Below are 9,212 nucleotides of genomic sequence, written 5' to 3' on the forward strand. Positions count from 1 at the left end.
CACACACATACTAGGTGGTGGTGGTGGTGGCCCTGGGCCAGGGACCTCAGACCCTGCAGGGGGCGGGGGTAGAACTGGGTGCTGCTTCTAAAAGCTCCCAAGGCTGGAAACCCCCTCTCCAAACCAGCACTGTAGCCGGGAAAACCCCAGGGCTCTGGCCTTCGGAGGGCTGGGGGCCTCTTTGTGATTTCTTTGACACACACACACACACACACACACACACACACGCGCGTGCGCGCGCGAGTCCTCTGTTGAAGAGGACTTTGGAGTCAGTCTGACTGGAGCTCAGACTAACCCCTTCTTAACCAGGAGATCCCAAGTTCCCTTTGGAATCTGTGTGAGCATCCCTTTTCTCATCTGTAAGATGGGGACCGTGAAAAGGAGCCCTCGTGGTATCGTGAGCCATCTGTTGGGCTGCTAACCCCAAGGTTGGCAGTTCAAACCCACCAGCCCCTCCTTGGGAGAAGGATGAGGCTTTCCATTCCCATCATGATTGACAGCCACGGGGACAGTTCTTCTCTGTCCTACAGGGTCACTGTGCGTTGGCATTGCCTCAATGGCACACACGCTCACTGCCATAGAGGTGATGCCAACTCAGCGACCCTGTAGGACAGGGTAGAACTGCCCCGGTGAGTTTCCAAGACTGTAACTCTTTATGGGAGTAGAAAACGCTGTCTTTCTCCTGTGCAGCTGCTGCTGGTTCCAAACCGCTGACCTCGCAGTTAGCCCAACTCGTAACCACTCTGCCATCAGAGCTCCAACTCGATGGCAGTGAGGTGGTTTTGTTTGTTTGTTTGTTTGTTAATCCTAATAAGCCACAGCATTTATGTCAGATTGACCCTGATGACCAACATCCTATCACAGCTCAGGAGCCATGCGAAGATTTCCCTCTTGGCTTGCTGGCTCTGGGCCTGTGTGAGTGAGAGGCCACATTAGCCCTTAGTACCCTGGGAACGTGGGTTGACTTCTCTATCTCTATCCCTCAGTGGGCCGAGAGGAGGCTCAGGTGCATGCTGGGCTAGGAGGCCTGGCCCCACAGAGGCACCAAGATGGGGGTGCTTGTGGCTACTCACTAATGAGTGGAGTTTGCTTTTGGGGGCGGAGCAGCCAGCTAGGCAGCGTCCTCCCCCTGCCCCTCTCTGAAGGCACACTCTTTCCCGGAGCAGAAGCAAGAGCTGCTCCACTGCCCTGCTGGGGGATGGAGCCTAGGATGTGGTGGTATCTGTGGCAGGGGGAGGGTGGAGGGGCTAGGAGACACTCCTCGGGTCACAGAGCTCAGTGCAGGGCTCAAGGGTCCCAGAGGGGAGCCAGGCTGGAGCTGTCTGCTGTTAGGAGGGGAGGATACTGTCTTTTACAGCACATTCTAGTGGAGACAGAGACACCAGGAAGATGGTGAATTCTGAGACAAATCCCACCCATGGGACTTAGAGAAGTGGGAAGAACTGACTTCTGTTTTTAAGTCTGATGTGTGTCTGAAGCTAACCGACACTAACTGGCAGTAGAAGCAGCGTCCGTCCGGAGGGACCTGGAGGGAAGCGGGTGTTTCTTGATGGGGGTGGCGCTTGGACTGGTCCTTGGAGGATGAAGTGGGACTCAGTCAGGAACTGGAGGTCTGATCTGGCTTTGGGGACCTTCTGAGCTTCATGCCCTCCCTCCTGGAACCCAGCCCCCCCCCACCGAGGGCTTGCCTCTGCCAGCAGCCTCCTGAGTGATTGTGTCACTGTTTGTCACTAGGTGGTCCCCACAGGGGCAGTGGGTGGAGCCCCAGCTTCCAGAGAGGCTGGGACCACCAGCCCTGGAGGGACATGCAGGGGAGAGGATGGAGCCACCTGTTCAGACTCAGAAACTGGTCCCTGGAGCCCTGGACCTGGATGAATCCGTCAAAGATTTTTCCAAATGCCCTTGCTGAAACTCACCAACTTGCCAAGCAGCCTTGGTGGTGCCATGGCTAAGAGAAAGGTCAGTGTTAATAGAAAGGTCAGTGGTCCAACCTGCCAGCCCACCCCGCAGGGAAGAGGCGTCTTTTTCCTGAAAGACTGCTGCCTCAGAAAGCGCTTTACGGGCCAGTTCCACTGTGCCCTTCCTAGAGGGCCACTTCCAGGTAGAGCGGACTCACTGGCAGTGGGGGTCCCACTCCCGTCCCCTGTGCCAGGAAACGGCTCTCTACGTGCCCACATTTCCTGTTTGATTGGGTCAGTGTATTATTTAGCTGCTTATTGAGGGAAGCTGACTTTGGCCTGTGATAGCGTCATCCCCAGGAAGCTGATCGGCGAAGTTTAGTTCATGCTACTCGTCACCGAAGAACGTCTCCATTCATAATTCTGGATTTGGCACAAGGCTTCATTGGGTGTCACAGAGGAGCCCCGAGGTCAGTCCTGGGAAGGGTTGCTTCCACGGTGACAGGCAGTCTTGGGGTGCCGGGGGTGGGGTAACTGTCACAGAGAGCGGCCTGCTTTCTTAGATGGAAACTCTTTCTTCAAACAGCCCCTTGTGGCTTCCAGCTTGTCCCCTAGTCCGCTCCCCTCTGGGGAAGAAAGCCCAGCCTGGTATCAGCAAGGGGCCACAGCTGTTTCTGAAGGGTTTTAGCACATGAATGACCTATTGGGCTTTGCAGCAGAGAAACAAGGGGGCTCATTTCATTGGGGATGAAAGCTTCTTATTTGGAACTCATTCCCCCCACCCCTCCTCCATTCACTATTAGAACTGGCACCTGTCTTTTCACTCTGGGAGCGGGGGGATGGGGGTGGGGGGTGTGGGGGGTGTGCACAGAATGGGCAGTGGACACAGGCCCAGGAAAGGCAGCAGGTGGGCTTCTCATCAGCTTCCCTGGCTGCTTCTCCATGACCTGGGGCTCCCTGGAGTGCGGTTGTGATTTATTTTTGAACAGCCTCTCCAAGGGCACCATGATTTGTCCTTCCCAGGCAGGCACTCCAGCCAGACGGGTGGAGAAATGACAGCTCTGGGCCTGCTAGAATCAGACAGTTCTTCCAGGATGTCCCATATCACGGCAACAAGTCCTGAGCGTGGCCATGGCTCTCATTTCCATCTGGGGCGAGAACACACGAACATTCTGAGAAGCCATGCTTCCAGATGGCCTCCTGTGTGAGACAAAACTTCTCCCAGCCAGCGACTGGACTCTGGGTTGCGCTGGGCCCGCCTGGGTGTATAGAGACTTGGGATCTGTGGGCGCGGAATTCACTAGCTGTGGACTCTGAGCAATGGGGCTGGAATCCCAGCGCTTCGCTGAGTGAATGGCCAGGGGAAAGCGGTTTAACTCTCTGGGCCTCGGTGTTCCACCTGTGAAATGGGTGTGATGGACACGTTTGGAGGACTTGGCTGTTTCTCGGCTGCTCAGCAACTCCTACCTTCCCTGGGTAACATCTGCTTACGTTCTCTTTGGGGACCTCCCTCCTCCGGGCGTTCATCTCCTCAGACTGCTGTCACGAAGTGCCACGATTGGGTAGCATTTGAGGACAGAAACGTATCTTCTGGCACTTCTGGAGGGGAGGGGTCTGCGGTGCGCCGTCAGCAGGGCCCTGCTCTCTCTGAAGTTTCCTGAGGGATCTCCTTTCTGGTCTCTCTCAGGCGCTGCAGCGTTGTCCTGGTCTTTGCCTCTGTCATCTGTGTCTTTCTCTGTCTCTCTGCCTCTTTTATGAGGACACCACTCTTTATTTTTTAATAGTTTTATTGGCATCGTACGATTTAATAATTCGATCATGTTAAGGAGATTTGTGCAATCGTCATCCCAATCCATTTGTCTTGGAGACCAACAGGGACAGCTGTGCTCTGTCCTCCCAACTCAATGGAGGTGAGTTTTGTTTGGAGTGGCACAATGGGCTAAGCCTGGGTGGTTCAAACAAGGTTGGTGGTTCAAATGCACCAGCAGGAAAATAGGAGGCTGTCTGCTCCCAGAGTGAGTTATAGTCTCTGGCCCTGCTTGAGGCTCACTCTCAAAAGATACAGGTGCTATAGCAAAGTGTGGTGAAGAAACCAGACGGGGCCAAGCCATCAGACTTACATCTGGGGCCTTAAAGGCTTGTCTTCAAACCAAGAGCTATCTAAGTGAAGTGTCAACTAAGTCCATGTAGATAGAAGAAGCACACCAGCCCGTGTGATCCAAGGGTTGTAAACAATATGATCCAAATCTGAGGGAGGGAATGGTATCAGAGCTTAAATTATGAACGCCCACCTGGTTTGCAGAAGGCTATGGATGGCCCACTCTATTCTGATGTGGCTTTGTGTTCATGGTGACTTCTTTCAAGACTGTTTACAAATAAGGTCACATCCACAAGAACGGAAGCCTTCATAGAAGACACAGTTCAATCAAGGTGTCCTGCCTCCCCCTGGCCAAACTGGGCTACCTCCAGGTCGGGACATTCTCAGGAGTCACAGATGCCCCCCATTCTGGCATCTGGGCCCTGGCAAGTCTCCTGAGAGCTGTTGCCACGTAGGGTGCACATCTGCCTCGGTCCCTGTCCCGCCCTGCCCTCATCACATTTCTGCAGTCTTCTTGTGACTTCCCTGAGAAGCCAAGCCAATATTCTTCCAATAGAGTCCCCTTTGCTCCCATGCTCCGGGGTTACTTTCTGTTGCTTGTGACCAAAGACCCCTGAGTCAGTCATAGACTTGTTGGGAGGCCAGAGAGAACAGGTCTCTCCCTAATTAGGGTGGGCGGGGTGTTCTTTCCCAACCTCTGTTTAGGAGGCAGGCATGTGTGTTAAAGAGGAGAAGACAGCCTGAGACATGCAGCCAATGGGAGCTGAGGCACTCGGAACTCTGGAAGGACCACCCTCCAAGTCTCCTAAACTAGAATCCACCTCTGACTCCTCTCTTTTGTACCCTCGCAGAGAAGGGAGTTCTTCAATGTGGCTCTTCCACCCCTCTCACTGAACAACCCTTTCCTGATAGGTCTATGCAGGGGTGTGAGTCTGGGTAGACTAGAGAAACAAATCCAGAGACACTCATGGTGTATAAGAAAGAGCTTTATATAAAGGAGCAATTGTACATTAAGAAAACATCCCAGCCCAGTCCAGATCCAGTCCATAAGTACAACATTAGCCCATATGTCCGAAACCAGTGTATAAATTCCTCTTCAGACTCACGTAGCACATGCAATGACACCAAATGCAGGAGATTTCCATCCAGGCCAGTGGTGGAAAATCTTTTGGATCCAGTGGCGGTAGAAGCATCTTAGCGCTGGCGTGGGTCTCCATGTGGCTCCTCCAGCTCCAAGCCTCTGGCTGCCGTCAACATAGCTCCAAGTGGCTTGTCAGCAGGAAGACAAGCAATGTGTCCGTCTTGCCTCCAGGGAGGAATACAGGAGTTCTCAGAATCCTGAGGATAAGACCATGCCCACACGGAGGCCTCATAGGCTACGGCCTGATTGACAGGCTAGACTCCACCCCTTCACAAACTGACAGGAGATTATGTAACTGCCACAGCAGGGGTTGGCAAATGGTGGCTCGAGAATCATTTTCAGCTCTTTCAGGGCATGCCTGAGGCTCTGAAGTAAAATGGAAAAAATGTTCAAGGATATTATCCAGATTATAATGATTTAGTTTGCTTGCAAAAGATACAGTTATGGCTCTTGAATAATTTTTAAATGGTTGTGATGGACAGGATTGGCTCTTCCACCTCAAAAGTTTGCCGAGCCCTGGGTCTATGTGAGAGAAGGTAGGGGGAGACATGGATAGGCTTCAGTTGTGAGTGATTGTCCACAGGATTTTTGTGATTGCCACCCTGCTGGGGAGGAGACATCTCAGAAGCAGAATGGTGGGATCTGACTACCAACCAGAAAGGAGAGCAGCCTTCCGATCCTGCGTCTGGGTTGCCTCGCTGGACCGCTGGTTCGTGGGACTCGAGTTGCCTATCACCTGACCTGGTGTCCCCAGCTTCACAGTCTCAGGGATGAGGAAGCTGCTCTAGGTGGAACTCTGGACTTTAGACGTTCACACCTTCCTGACATCTGCAAGGACGCGGGCTATTTCCCTTCGCTCTGTGAGTTCTGGTGGCCACTGCAGAAGCTGTGATGGAAGGGAGTCTGTTAAAGGGAGGAGTGCTGCTTGCTTCCCCGAGATGATGGCGTGGATCAGGAGTTTGGAAAAGTGGGACATTCGGGACATTTGTAACTGCCGCCTGCTTGGAACTAGTCGTATATGAGTTTCTCTGAAAGAAATGATTTCTACAACCCCTAAATGGGTCATGAGATCCCGCTTGCTCCGGGACCCAGAAGTACGTCCCTGGACAGACGAAAGGACAGACAAGCCAGGCTGGAGGAGTTATTATGGAAGAAGGTCACCTGTGTTCCTGAGGGCTTCAAAGGGCAGCATTAGCATCTGCTTCACCAGTGCAGTCTGCTCAGGCGCCCAGCCACGTGGGCCTAAGAGCGCTGCTAAATCACAGCTTCTCCTGAAGCCAGAGTGCCCGTCCACGCACCTGACAGAAGCAACTGTCTCCCCGCAGCCAAGTCAGAATCACATCTGGGAAGATTCTAACCAAACAGACCATTTGTTTTGATGTAAGTGGATGCTGTAAGTATCAAACTCTATCATGCAGAGTGAGAGAGAGAGAGAGAGAGTGGGTGGGTGGGGGTGCGGAGAGAAAGATGAATATCTTTGATTTTAAATTAGTCTTGGCAGAGACAGGGACATATATATTTTCTTTTTATTTTTTTTAAAGAGTCAGAAGGAGGCTCATGGATCATTTAATGTAGATTTCCAGAGAAGGAATAATACCAGAGATAAATAAGGACATTTTTTAATGATTATAAAAAAAGGATGGGGATTGGAGTGGACAGTTCCTCAGAAGGCCCAAGAAGCCTTACACGTGGGTCCATCTCCTACGAGCTTCAAAGCAGCACGACCCAAGAAGGATTGAAAGGGGCAACTCCACTGTGCTAGGAGAGCCACTATTGCCTGTCCCTCAGTCATTCACGTCACAGGTACACAAAGGACCTAGCGGACGCGTGTGGCAAACGGAGGACTCAGAAGAGAGTGAGGAATTCAGGGACCTCTGGGGCTAAGGTATTGTCCACATTGTTACGTATGAGGTTACCTGTAATTACGGCGGTTTGCAGACCCGAGACCATGTAAGTCGATGTAAGAATACATTTTCTCTCTCTCCCACACCTGGTTCCAGATGCCATTGTGGAGGTGAGCACCCCAAGACTTTTGTCTGCTTCTTAATTTCTTCCTTTCAATTACACAACCAGCGCTTAGGACCCCTCTGGATGTGGGGCTGGATCCTACAGACGTGGAGGATGCTGCCAACCAACTTGACCTCGTGATATTTAGGCATCTGTGTTGTGGTGTTGGCAAAGCACACCGGAAGTGCCGAGGACTGCTGGGAGAACCATCACAGGCACAAGTGCCCCCAGAACGCTCCTGAGACTTGAGGATGGCGAGACTTCGCCTCATGGACTTTGGTCATGTGATCACGAGGGACTGGCCCCTGGACAAGGACATCATGCTTGGGAAAGCAGAGGGTCCGTGACAAAAGAGGAAGATCCCTAAGGGGATGCATTGGCACAGTGGCAGCACCAATGGGCTCAGACATGGCAACAATCGTGAGGATGGGACAGGACCGGGCCCTGCTTCGGTCTGCGGTACCGAAGGTCCCTCTACTGACTCAGCAGCACCTAACGGTAATCACCGCCACCCAGCAACTGAGTTCTGTCGACGGGAAAAGGCATTAAATCTGAATTGTGACTCACATGTCGCCTTAGTCATTCCACTTATGAAATTCCCTCCCTCTAAACGGTTACTTCTTTTCTAAGCTTGTTTTCTTCTGACTGGAGCTGATGTTGAACATTCATGCCGCCCCAGTTCTTTGCTCAGCAAGCCTGGTCTCAACCCTCGGATGGAAACAATAATCTTCAGGCCATGGCTTGGAACCGGTTCATTTTGGTGTGACCTGCTGTGGAGAATGCGCCTTTCCACCGCAGAGAGACACAATCTGAGTCCGGAGTGGAGCAGGCTCTCTGGATGATTTGGTGGAAATGCACATCCTCTGCAGCACTCAGAGTGAACGGGTTCCAAGCCCTGATGAAGGCTTGACCTTCCCTGTGGTTGAAGGGGTGCCAGCCCCCCACCACTAATCATGGGTTCGATAGGCAAAATTGTACGGTTGAGATATATAAAGATAACAGTAAGGTCATCGAGAGCATGAGAGATAGAAGAGAGAGTGAAATAATGGAGTCAGACACATTTCATGGTAGCATGCTCACCTCAGCCCTGCTTGGTGGTCCACGTGGAGAGAGGGGAAAGGGAATGAGGACAAGGGGAAAGGGAACAGGGGAGTAAGGAGAGAGGGGGAACCAAGGAGAGGTCAAGGGAGGAGCCGAGAGAGAGCTCTTTATTGCTAACCCTATAGACCTTTGGGGAGAGTGCAAGCCCACTAATTACAGGTGAGGACATACATCACAGGAAGGGGTTACACTATTGGTTATACAGCAATGAGAGGGGGACAATCTAGGGATATACATGCAATAGGAAGAGGAGGAATTGGGAGTATGCGTGTGACAAGATGGGCGGATCCTAGATTCAGGATGGCAGCCTAACTTTGGATGTCACTGAGCCGGTATGATCTGTTCTCTGGATCTCCATAGAAACCATTATCAGTAGGGTATGAACCTCACCTACTGGAACCAAGCTAATGATAGCAAGCCTTTAGGGAGTAGCCCATTGTCCTTCATAGCAGGGAGCGGCCCTACCTGTCTGGCAATTGAATGCCTTCAGAGAGGATGTCTCTAAGCATCTGACCTCCCAACATATGCTGGCAAAAAGCCCCTAATGTTTGGCACATCTTTGGGGGAGACAAAGCTGGGGAAAAGTCTCTTTATAATCCCACATCTCCCTGGTTGCCGGTTCCTGTGCTGCTGTGGGAAACTGAGTAGGCCTTTACCTGGTTTCCCGTCACCTCACGTGACAGCGCCTTCCTTGTATACGGTAGGGTTGTTTGCTCCATGTATTTATGTCCCAGGATTTTGCAGTTGGCTGAGCCTCGTGGCTCATCTCTAACCGCTCCCCAGATGCAGGGATCCCTGTGGCAGCATTCCTGGCAGATGGTCCATGCCCATGACTTTATCTCCCACCCAAACTACCCACAGAGCCACACGGGGCATCTCCATGTGGTTGGGGGACAGCACCTCAACACAGCGTGCCCCAAAGTGCAATGCCCACCCGCCCTAAGTGAGCTTTCTCTTCCCATCATGC

Source organism: Echinops telfairi, unplaced genomic scaffold (genome assembly GCF_000313985.2).
Source record: "Echinops telfairi isolate 266 unplaced genomic scaffold, ASM31398v2 ScPeMD7_70;HRSCAF=299, whole genome shotgun sequence".
NCBI lineage: Eukaryota > Metazoa > Chordata > Mammalia > Afrosoricida > Tenrecidae > Echinops > Echinops telfairi.